The sequence below is a fragment of the Gavialis gangeticus genome, unplaced genomic scaffold (genome assembly GCF_001723915.1).
Source record: "Gavialis gangeticus isolate Ggan-Ray unplaced genomic scaffold, GavGan_comp1, whole genome shotgun sequence".
NCBI classification, from domain to species: Eukaryota; Metazoa; Chordata; order Crocodylia; family Gavialidae; genus Gavialis; species Gavialis gangeticus.
The window spans coordinates 31,434,154-31,445,266 of NW_017728994.1; the positions used below are offsets into that span (position 1 = coordinate 31,434,154).

Here is an 11,113-nt window from a genome sequence, read left to right on the forward strand (position 1 = left end):
GGGGGGGGGGGGGTTAGAAATTAAGAAATGCCCTTCCACCTGCCTCAAGCCAGCTTAAAAGGTTTATTTTTTTGCAGTCCCAAGTTTTTTTAAACAGGCACTAAACTCTTAAACTTAAAAACCATGACTTTAGATAAAGGAACTAGTGGGGGAGGAGAGTAGAGGGTAACATTTGTGGAAAGTGCAACTCCAGCAGCAATCTACAGATTACCCTTTCCCTGCACTGTGGTAGGGCAAAGGTTAGGTAAAGAAGCAGAAGCACGTAGGCCAATGTTTTAACAGATATCAGGCCAATGTTTTAACAAATATCCCTAATTGCTGTGCATGGCTTGATGAAGAAAACTTTCGTTTTGAGTCACTTCACTCAGTTACTGATTACAAACTTTGAGATGAAAAAAGCTTAAAAGTAACCAAACAGTTGAGTTCATCATTTTTTCATGACGTAGCTTGGCAGGCTGCTAAAAAGAGTAGAAGAGGTGGGACCACATCACGCCACTCAGATATGGTTGAAGGTAGTCAAATCTGTCCTCTGAGGGGGACAGTTGAGGGGAAAAAAACCACAAACACAAAAAAGTGTGCCACAAAGAGTGGCATGCTTTGTAACAGTGATAAGTGTATACAGTAACAGTGCTGACAATTAAAAAGGGATGTTGTAAAATTGTACAGGGAACATAAAAGACAAACAGTATTCAAGGACTAAAGGAAGTTCCTCACAAAGAGAGATTTAAAAGCTCAATCTGGTATCTTTTTCAAAAAAAGTCAGAGGGATCTTTCCTCTAAAAGGAGAAAGTCATAACAAGAACCAAAGGCTGGAAGATGCAACCAGACAAAATTAACTTCAGAAGTTATGCGAGGTACCTTGCACTACGATATAGATGTACCCTGGACAGAGATGCCAAGTATATGGGGGGCTGAGGGCCCTGGCCCCCCTCGGGAAGAGGGCTACCACTTGAAATGTGTAAAGCTTTCCACATGTCCATCATTTTAGGGCCCCCCAGCAAAAATAAAAGTCAATGCCTATGACCCCCAAGACAGAAACACGAAAGCACAAAATAAAATAAGTTATGAACATATACTCAGTGATCCCCATATGCAAAGTGACTACCAATACTTGATGTCTCACTTTTGAGGGGCATCTCAAAATTTGAGACAGCTATAGACCGAGTCTCAGATGTGCCAAAAGTTCATACCACCTATAACGATACTGGGCCCTACCTGTCTCACACAGACACCAAAAAACTGATGCACCCACTGTCAGCAGACACTTAAAAATTTCAGCCAATGAATATTTTAATAACTGGTCTCAAGAGTACCTGATGCTTATCAGCAGCAAAAGGGGAAGTTACAGTACAGCATTTGATGCAGAATTAATCTATTTAACTGCTGTTACATTAACCAGCTGAAAGAAATCTAAACACAAAATTAGCAAATGTTTCACTTGGTTGCATACAAGCCTGGTTTGCAATCATTACCCAAATAATGTGCTTTCAGGCATCTGGCTTACAGTAAACATGACTAAAAAGGCTGAAAAAATATTTCCCATTTTCCAGAGTCGACCAAATGTCTTCACAGTAGTTTTGCATAAACAACTGAAGTCCAACATCTGTATAAACCACTGGCTGAAGGAAATGTGATGGGCTGTGCAATCTTAAAAGAAAAAGAAAAAAAACTTACTTTCTAGGGCATCTACTGTCTGGAAAATACAGCTACTGGAGGGGTTCAGAAATTGGGGGTTGTAAAACTGCTTACAAATAATTGTCCTGGAGTTTGCATCTAGTAGGACAGAGTACCCGATGTACTCCTCTAAGACTTCCCATTAAGATAAAGCTGCCACTACATATTAGAGTTTTTCACATTATTCTTCAACCAGTATAAAGCCAAAAATCGATCACTTGGCATTCAAAGCTTGTCATAGAGCTGAAAACCCCACATAGTACCTATATGGGCCACAGCATCTTGAGAGATCATTTTGTCCAACCTCCTGCCTAAGGCAAATTCACAGATATTTGCCACTTTACTTGCCAATCTAGGGTGTGTGCTCAACCCTCAGCCTGCAGGCCAGATCTGGCCCATGGTGCCACATCATCAGGCCCATGGAGCTTCCTGAGGGTCCAGAAATTTGACAAAGGCAATGTTGGTTACCACTCCTCTGCTGAGAAGCTTCTGGACCTGTGGGGAGCCCTGCAAACCAAACAGCATGACCCTGCAAGCCAGGTCACAAAAGGGCACTACCAGATCCCGGCATGTGGGATCGGGGCAGTGTGCAGCTGGATTAGGCTGGTGTGGGATTGGGCCACTGTGCAACCAGATCCAGGTGTGCAGGATTGGGCCCAAGGACCAACACCACGCCGCTCAGCCTATGAAGCATTATCTTTCCAGTCAAATTTCTCCCTACCCATTGAAAAGAAACCATGTTGTCCTCCCTGAGATGGAGGATGCCCCAGTTCAAGCTGGAAGACTTCCTACAGCATGGTCAGCATGCAGCATAGATGCCACAAGTGGCATGGGGCCGCCTGTGTGGCATGCATAGTGTTTCGCATTCTCTGTTTTTATTTAAAAAAAAAAAAAAAAATCTGGGAATTTTTCAGGGGTTATCTTTGAAATATAAAAAGCAGGATGAAATTGGGGTAAAAGAAAGAAAGGGGGGAAATCAGTTTAAAAAGGGGGGGGAAGGTGAAATCTGCGGTGAAGGGGGGGAGGGCATAAGGCTGGGACTAGGAAAGGGGGAGGGGGAGGGGCATGGTGCAACCCATCAGCCGCTCCCGGGGCTGCAGCAGGGAGCAAAGCGGGGGGAGCTGTTGCTGGGTGCAGGGCGTGGGGTGGAGGGGATGCAGCTCTTGTTGCTACGTGCCCCCCGGGAGGCCTGCAAGTCTGTGCCAGCCTCTTCCCAGTGGGTACGTGCCCCTGGATATGCATGCAGGATGACAGCAGGCTGCTGCCTGTCCCAAGCACCAGGAAGAGCCCAGTGCCACCTCCGGCCTCAGCCTCTGGCTCCTACTTCACAGGCCCATGCCAAGTGCCTGGGTGCAGCCCCCTGCCACTAGGAGCAGAGCCAGGCTCTCCCGCCTGTTCCCCTAGGGAGGTGCAGGGCTTGCAGCTCCCAGGGCACAGCCGAAGCTGAAGCCACCAGGGTGCAGGTGGGACCCGCCCAACCCAGGAGAAATTCCCACGGACCGTTCCACCCCACCCAGGGCTGGAGCCAGGAGCTCTGTGCCCCTAGCCAGCAGCTTCAGCCACCCTCCCCCAGCCCCCCCACGGCCACTGTCACCCCCTTGCCCCCTGCTCCACATACAGCCACCGCCACCATCTCCTCCCCCCTCCCCCTAGCATCTGGCCAGAATCCTGTGCCTCAGGTAACCAGCACAATACCAATCCCTGTTAACCAGTACAAATGGGGAATGGACCATTCCCCACTTGTGGGTGTAAATCAGTAACAATCAGTAAATGATGGAAGTGTGTGTAAATCAGTAAAAAACAAATGACTTGGAAAAAAAAAAAGTCAGGGAATTTATCAGTGGGAAAAAAAAACCCAGTAAAAACCGAGAATGTGGAATGCTAGGTATGCAGTAGACTGGGGAGGGCACAGCCAGCACAGTGACAGATAGGGCATGGGAGCAGAAAGCAGAGCAGTAGCTTAGGGAGCAGAAAGAAAAGCAGGAGCTTGGCTAAGGAAAGGAAACAGAGTGTCACTCAGGGAGTGCGCTGAGCTAATTTGTGGTATGCCTACCAAAAATGTTAGCTCCTTCTGTCCTACAGAAAGTGAAAATCTGTTACCATCTTTTGGATGAAACTTGGCACTGGCTACAAAGGTACCCTTCTTTAATACCTAAAAATAAAGATGGGAAAGTGAAGGATATTATATATCCTTCACTTTCCCATATCACTCTTTTGGCTGACATGCTAGTCCCTAGAAAAACAGCTCTCCAGGACAAACAGCAGAGGGAAGACAGTTGGGTTAGCTCATTCTCACTCAGCCTCTTAGATTACGTTGTATATCTGATGGCTGCTTTGTGGAACCAATTCATTAACTAATGGGAATCACAAAGCCACCGCCAGCTGAAAGGAAGTCAGCCACTGGGCTGTGAAAGCTTTTTATGACAAAATGAACACAGAAAAGAAAGTCTATGCCTTTCCTTACCTTAGATGTTTTATATCTGTATGTATCCATTCACTACAGAAGCTCACTCCTAGGAGCTCATGTTTCCTCAACAACTTTTACTCATGAGCTAGGTCAACTGCACAAGCCTATATTGCACTGCTATGCCTGACAGATTACTATATACAAGGGGTCGTTACAAACCTTATTGCAGTCTTAGGAAAGTCCAAATTAAATCTGAAGTCCATGAGAATGCCAGGGACCAGACCCTCCTAATTTACTCCAAATCTTGATAAATAAGAATGAATGGTACCAAATACCAGTAACCTTTTCGATTTGGCTTACAATCTAAAAGGCAGCATCAGAAAGTAGCAGAGAGAAAGGCAAAAATAATTCAGAGTGGGGAAGAGGAGAAAGGTTGTCACTGCTCTCCTATCTGTACATTAAACTGCTCCAGGAGATAGAGTTTATGGATCACAAGTTTTCCAAGAGGGTTTTAAATGGATGATACTGTGGCACTGAAGCCCCAACTTCAGTTAATTCAAAAGAGAAATAACTTTGAATTGGAGAACCTATTTCAATTCAAAATTATTTCTCCAATTCAAAATTATAATAATACTGTACCAAGCCAAAGTCATATCTTTGTGACACAGCCTATATTATGAGCAGGTTAAAAAAACCCAAACACCCTAACAATTTCTCCTTGGCGATCAGGTTGTCTACAGCATTACAAGCCTCATCTTGCAGTCAATCACCCAAAGGGTGCTTTGCAGACAGCTCTTTATTGTCTGCAGTGATAAAAAACAAGTAGCCTACAGAAACTAGGTGTTAGTCATTTTACTATGAAACAGATGACAATACGACACATGAAGAGGTTTATAGGTAAACTGTATGATTTTGCCGATATCTATAACCCCTGCTGTGAGTGCATATTTTACAGTAGTGGTTTTCAATTTGTGGTCCATGAACCCCTGGGGTTCCACAGACTGTGTCTAAGGGAAAGATGACTATGAACAATCAAAAGTATGTGAATACCCACACTTATGGTTCAAAGGGATCCACACCTCTATATGAAATTTCCAAAAGCGTCTGCATCTCCATTCAAAATTTCCAGAGGGGTCCACAAATGAAAAAAAAAAGATTGAAAACCACTGTTTTTCAATAACCCCTCACCTTATAGATTCATAGATGTTAGAGTCAGAAGGGACCTCAATAGATCAAGTCCGACCCCCTGCATAGGCAGGAAAGTGTGCTGGGTTCAGATGACCGCAGCCAGATGTCTATCTAACCTCTGCTTGAAGACCCCCAGGGTAGGGGAAAGCACCACCTCCCTTGGGAGCCCGTTCCAGATTTTGGCCACTAACTGTGAAGAAGTTCCTCCTAATGTCCAGTCTAAATCTGCTCTCTGCTACCTTATGGCCATTATTTCTTGTAACCCCCAGGGGTGCCTTGGTGAGAAGAGCCTCACCAATTCCCTTCTGCACCCCCATGATGAATTTATAGGCAGCCACAAGGTCACCTCTTGACCTTCTCTTGAGGAGACTGAAGAGGTCCAGGTGCCCTAGTCTCTCCTTGTAGGGCTTGGCCTGCAAGCCCCTAACCATAGGAGTGGCCCTTCTCTGGACCCTCTCCGGGTTATCCACATACCTCTTAAAGCGTGGCACCCAAAACTGCACACAGTACTCCAACTGCGGTCTTACCAGTGCCCAATAGAGGGGAAGTATCACCTCCTTAGTTCTGTTTGTCATGCATCTGCCAATGCATGATAAAGTGCAGTTAGCTTTGCTGATGACTTTGTCACACTGACAACTCATGTTCATCTTGGAGCCCACTAGGACACTGAGATCCCTTTCTGCTTCTGTGCTGCTGAGCAGGTTATTTCCTAGGCAGTAGGTGTACTGGACATTTTTCCTCCCTAGGTGCAGCATTTTGCATTTCTCCTTGTTAAATCGCATTCTATTGTTTTCTGCCCATTTGTCCAACCTGTCCAGGTCTGCCTGCAGTTGTTCCCTGCCCTCCAGTGCATCCACTTCTCCTCACAGTTTTGTATCATCCGCAAACTTGGACAGACTACACTTCACTCCCTCGTCCAAGTCACTGATGAAGACATTGAAGAGTATCGGTCTAAGGACCGAGCCCTGCGGGACCCCACTGCCCACATCCTTCCAGATCAATACCAACCCATCCACCACCACTCTCCAGGTATGACCCTCTAGCCAATTTGCCACACACCGGACTGTGTAATCATCCAAGTCACAGCCTCTTAATTTGTGCACCAGTATGGGGTGGGATACCGTATTGAAGGCCTTCCTGAAGTCTAAGTAAACGATATCTACCCCTACTCCTGCATCCAGGTGCTTTGTAACCTGGTCATAAAAAAAGAGACTAGATTAGTCAGGCATGATCTACCTGCTATGAACCCATGCTGGTTTCTCCTCAGGGTAATTTTTCCTGCTGGGCTTTCACATATATGATCCTTAATAATCTTTTCAAAGACTTTACGAAGGATGGAGGTTAGACTGACTGGCCTACAGTTGCTTGGATCCTCCTTCCTCCCTTTCTTGAAAATAGGGACCACATTGGCCCTTTTCCAGTCCTCCAGGACCTGGCCCATGTGCCACGAGTGCTGAAATATTCTTGCCAGTGGCTGTGCAATGACATCAGCCAGTGCCTTCAGTACCCTCAGATGGAGCTCATCTGGGCCTGCCGACTTAAATGCATCCAGTCCTTCCAAGTGACTCTGCACTATCTCAGGGTCAACGCTTGGTGGTCTGGTGCCCAGCTGTTGTCTCTCTATGATCCCATTGCGAGCCTTTTAGGAACACTGAGGCAAAGAACTCATTGAGGAGTTCAGCCTCGTCCCCCCAGTCTGTCACCAATTGCTTTTGCCCATTCAGTAGTGGTCCTATACTGCCCTGGGCCTTCTTCCTTTTACTCCCTATGTAGCTGAAAAACAATTTTTTGTTATCCTTAAACTTGGGATGCCATCCTCAACTCCACGGTAGCTTTGGCCTTTCTAACTGCCTCCCTACAACTGCGAGCTGAGGAGCCATACTCCTCTTTAGTAATCTCTCCCTGTTTCCACTGCTTATATGCCACCCTTTTTGCCCTTAGGCTGCTCTGGATTTCTCTGATCAGCCAAGGAAGCCTCTTGGCCCCTTTCCCTCTGCATTGGGATCGTCTCCCTCTGTGCCCGAAGGATCACTTCCTTAAGGCACAGCCACACTTCCTGGCCTCCCATCTCACCAAATCTCTTACTCTGCAGTGCATCATTGACTAAATGCCTGAGCTCGCTGAAGTCAGCCTTCCTAAAGTCTAGCACTTCCACCCTACCAGTTACCTTTCCCACTATACACCTTATGATGAATTCTATTATTTGGTGGTCACTGTCCCCCAGGTGACCACTGATCTGTAGGTCCCCTACCATGTCATCTCCCGTTGCCAATACCAGGTCCAGTACGGCATTCCCCTTAGTGGGACCATGTACCTCCTGCATCAGGTGGAGGTCCCGTACACAGGATAGGAACCTGCGTGAACGGTGGGAATTTGCTGTCTGCGTCTCCTAGCAGATGTCTGGGTAGTTTAGATCTCCCATGACTACCGCTTCCCTAGTCTTTATGTTCTCTGAGAGCCGCCTCAGGAGTTCCAAATCTGGTTCTTCCCCTTGGTGTGGGGGTCTGTAGCAGACCCCTACCACCAAATCCCTTTCTCCTTGACCTTCATTTATCCTAACCCACAATCCTTCTACTTTCTCGTGCTCCAATTCCATTTTGATAAGGGTTGATGTATAAAGCTCCTTGACATAGAGCGCAACGCCTCCCCCTCTCCTCCCTACTCTATCCTTTCTGTACAGCTTATAGCCCTCAATGTGTACCGCCCAGTTGTGGGTACAGTCCCACCAGGTTTCTGTTAACCCCACTAAGTGGTAAGTGTTTTCTCAAAGCAGGAGTGCTAGTTCATCCTGCTTGTTCCCCATGCTCCTAGAATTAGTGTATAGGCACTTGAGCCCCGTGACTGGCATCTTTGTTGCCCCCTGCCTCTGATGCCCGATGGGCCCCTTATTGCTTACTTGCTTATTGCTTACCTTCTAATAGACCCTGTTATAGAGGCTCTCAACCAGGGTGCCACAGCACCCTGGAGTGCCATTAGACACTTAGATGTGCCACAGGCTACCATACAATGTTAGGAATAATGTGTGTAATTGTTCACAAGATAAACTCAGAGATTTTAAATAGGAATCAAGTGTCAAAAAACATCCTTGGCAACAGAAATAATGTTTTATTATTTTTCCAGTCAGTCAACAAACAAGTGGAAGCTAAGAGCTGGCATTTCCCAAGGGCTGCCTTGAGTCTTAAACAAGGTTGAGAGCCACTGCTCTATTAGAAGATGGCCACTTGACCTTTCAAGCCACACACACAGAGAACTGTATCTGCATTAAGTACAGTATCCCAAGGGCTTGACCTATATCTAGGTTTGATCTCCAATAGGCATGACTGTTAACATCTTCCATTTGAAGATCTCATCAGCCCTTTTACATATTCTAGGCAAGTTCAAGAACCCCTGCAAGACAACTGGGTGTTTTACTCTTCATTGCATAGGTGAGGAAACTGAAGTACAAAAGGATTAAATAACTTTTCCAAGCTAAAATGTAGACCAATAAAAGAACCAAGAAATAAGCCTAGAGGTCATAACTCAGCCTTATATTTTAAGTCACTTAGACTTAACCTACAACAACTTTTTAGACACCATGATACACATCCAAGATGGCACCCTGCAAACCACTATGTTAAAAAACCTACAGAGTACCATACTTACATCCCCAAAACAAGAATTATCCAAAACATACCAAAAAAGCTATTATCTACACTCAGGCCCTGAGACACCACTGCATATACTCACCTGGCCAGCCTAAAATCTCCCTTTATACAAAGGACACTCCAGTAGAGAAATAGAGTGCACCCTTGAAAGGACTACCCAAATACCCCACAGTAAAACTCCTGCAATAAAGAAAGAAAGCCCCACTATGACAACATCTCTCTAGTGGCCACCTACCACCCCACACTGGAATGGATTAAAGAATCAAACAATCACAGTCTATACTTGACAAAGATCAGACTTTGAGAGAAAGTCTCAATCCCTCTGCTCCTAGCTTTCAAACAACTCTCTAACCATGCCCAAGTCATCATCAGAAGCAAATTTCCTACTGCTCAGACATCAAGTATGACGCAGTCTTGGTCTTAACAAGATGCAAAGCCTATCAATATAGACACCCCCCCACAAAGAACCCATGAGAATCCATGGATCCTACATGTGGTTTTCCCAAATGGTGGTACATCTGATCCAATACACCAAATGTCCTCATGGTAACTATATGGGTAAAGCTAAAACAACTTATGCACCAGAACTAAGTCTCACAAAAAAATTATAAAGGACCAAGATGCACAAATGCCATCAGGAGCACATTTTTCACAGAACAAACAACCACTCCCTTTCTGACCTCACTATCTTTGTGCTCAAGGAAAATCTACCAAATGCCTTTAAAAGGCGAGTTTGGGAACACAATTTCATAAGCAGTTATCATCAAGGACTGAAGACTGATATGGACTTTATGGCATATGGCAATTATCTGATTCCAGAAATTCTTCCTTCACACTACAGGTGATAACAACCCTCCTACCTTTTGACAGATCTTAAATCTCTTATCAAACTTCTTTTCTTCTGCTATTTGTTTGTCTGCTACCTCTGGGAATTTCTCCCCTTCCTTCTCCAATCTCACAGTCCTACCCATTGGTTTTGGTCAAGATGAAGAATGTCTTGCATGCTAAAGTTTGCCTAACTCCATCCAAACTAATCATTTGGTCCAATAAAAGATGTCACACTAAGACATCCTTGCCTCTGTCCCAGTTCTTTCCTCAGACCTGTTTCTTTCCTCATTCCTTGCATATGAAAGTTTGCCTAAATCTACCAAAACCATGCAGCCTTGCCTCTTACAAGTCACTAGATAATATACTCTCAAAAATTTCAAATTACAAAAAAGTAGCTAAACGAAAGGCAGAAACATGCTACAGTTCTAATGAAGACACCTATATAAATATAATATTTTCCCAATAATGTATTTGAACCTGAAAACAACAAAAGAAATCCTTCTTGCTTGTGTACAAAAGTTGTGTGCCAGCTAAGATTTGACCTCATCTCAGAAGAGCATGAGATGTTTGTTCTTAAACTGAATCTACAATACTGATCAGCAGCAAATCATTTTTCACACATACAAAAGTTTCTCAGAATACCTCATAGAACCAAATCAAACAAAGTTTTTCCAGAAAAAAGAAGCCAATTCAAACCATCTTTAGCACAGTATTGTTAAATAAATAGCAAGTATATGGTTATTCTAGCAAAAAACTCCTACTGAATTGATTCCAGAATTCCTGGAGTAAAACAATCAAACACAAAAAACCACAATCCCTCCCCAACCTCAAAAAAACCCCTATATTTGTTCTTAGCATTTGATTGCCAACTAAGATCACAGTAGTTGATCTTCCTAGTAATCTACCTAATGAGGTTTAGACCACACAACTTGTTTTGCTTTGGTTTTGGGTTTGTTTGTTTTTTGAGTAATCCTTCAAAGCAGTTAGGATACACTGAAAATTTACACTTTCTGATCCATGGTTGCAAAGCAGAAAAATGAAATATGGCATTAGAAACTCAAAATTATCATATAAACAAAGATCATGGTATAATGCAAAAAATTAAGGATATATTACTTTTTTGCATTTAACATATGATCATATTGCTATAAGCAGCAAATACTTTTATCATTCATTTCACTTTCAATCCTCTTAGACCTTTCATACCTCAGTTGAACTCCACTACATAATTGCTGTCCTCTATTGCTACATGTTCAAAGCTTGTTACTTACATGACTCTGCCTCTAAATGAGAGCATGAACATGAGGGACAATGAAAAAGCAATTCAAGGTTGTCTGAAGATGGAAAAAAATAGTTTCATAGTTTCTAGGGT

General features: G+C 44.2%; 1 protein-coding gene across 3 annotated transcripts in view; it reads right to left on the reverse strand.

Annotated features, from left to right (window-relative positions):
* The window catches only part of MARCH8 (membrane associated ring-CH-type finger 8), a 183,323-nt gene that overhangs the window by 156,889 nt on the left and 15,321 nt on the right, over nt 1-11,113 (reverse strand). The window lies entirely within an intron of this gene.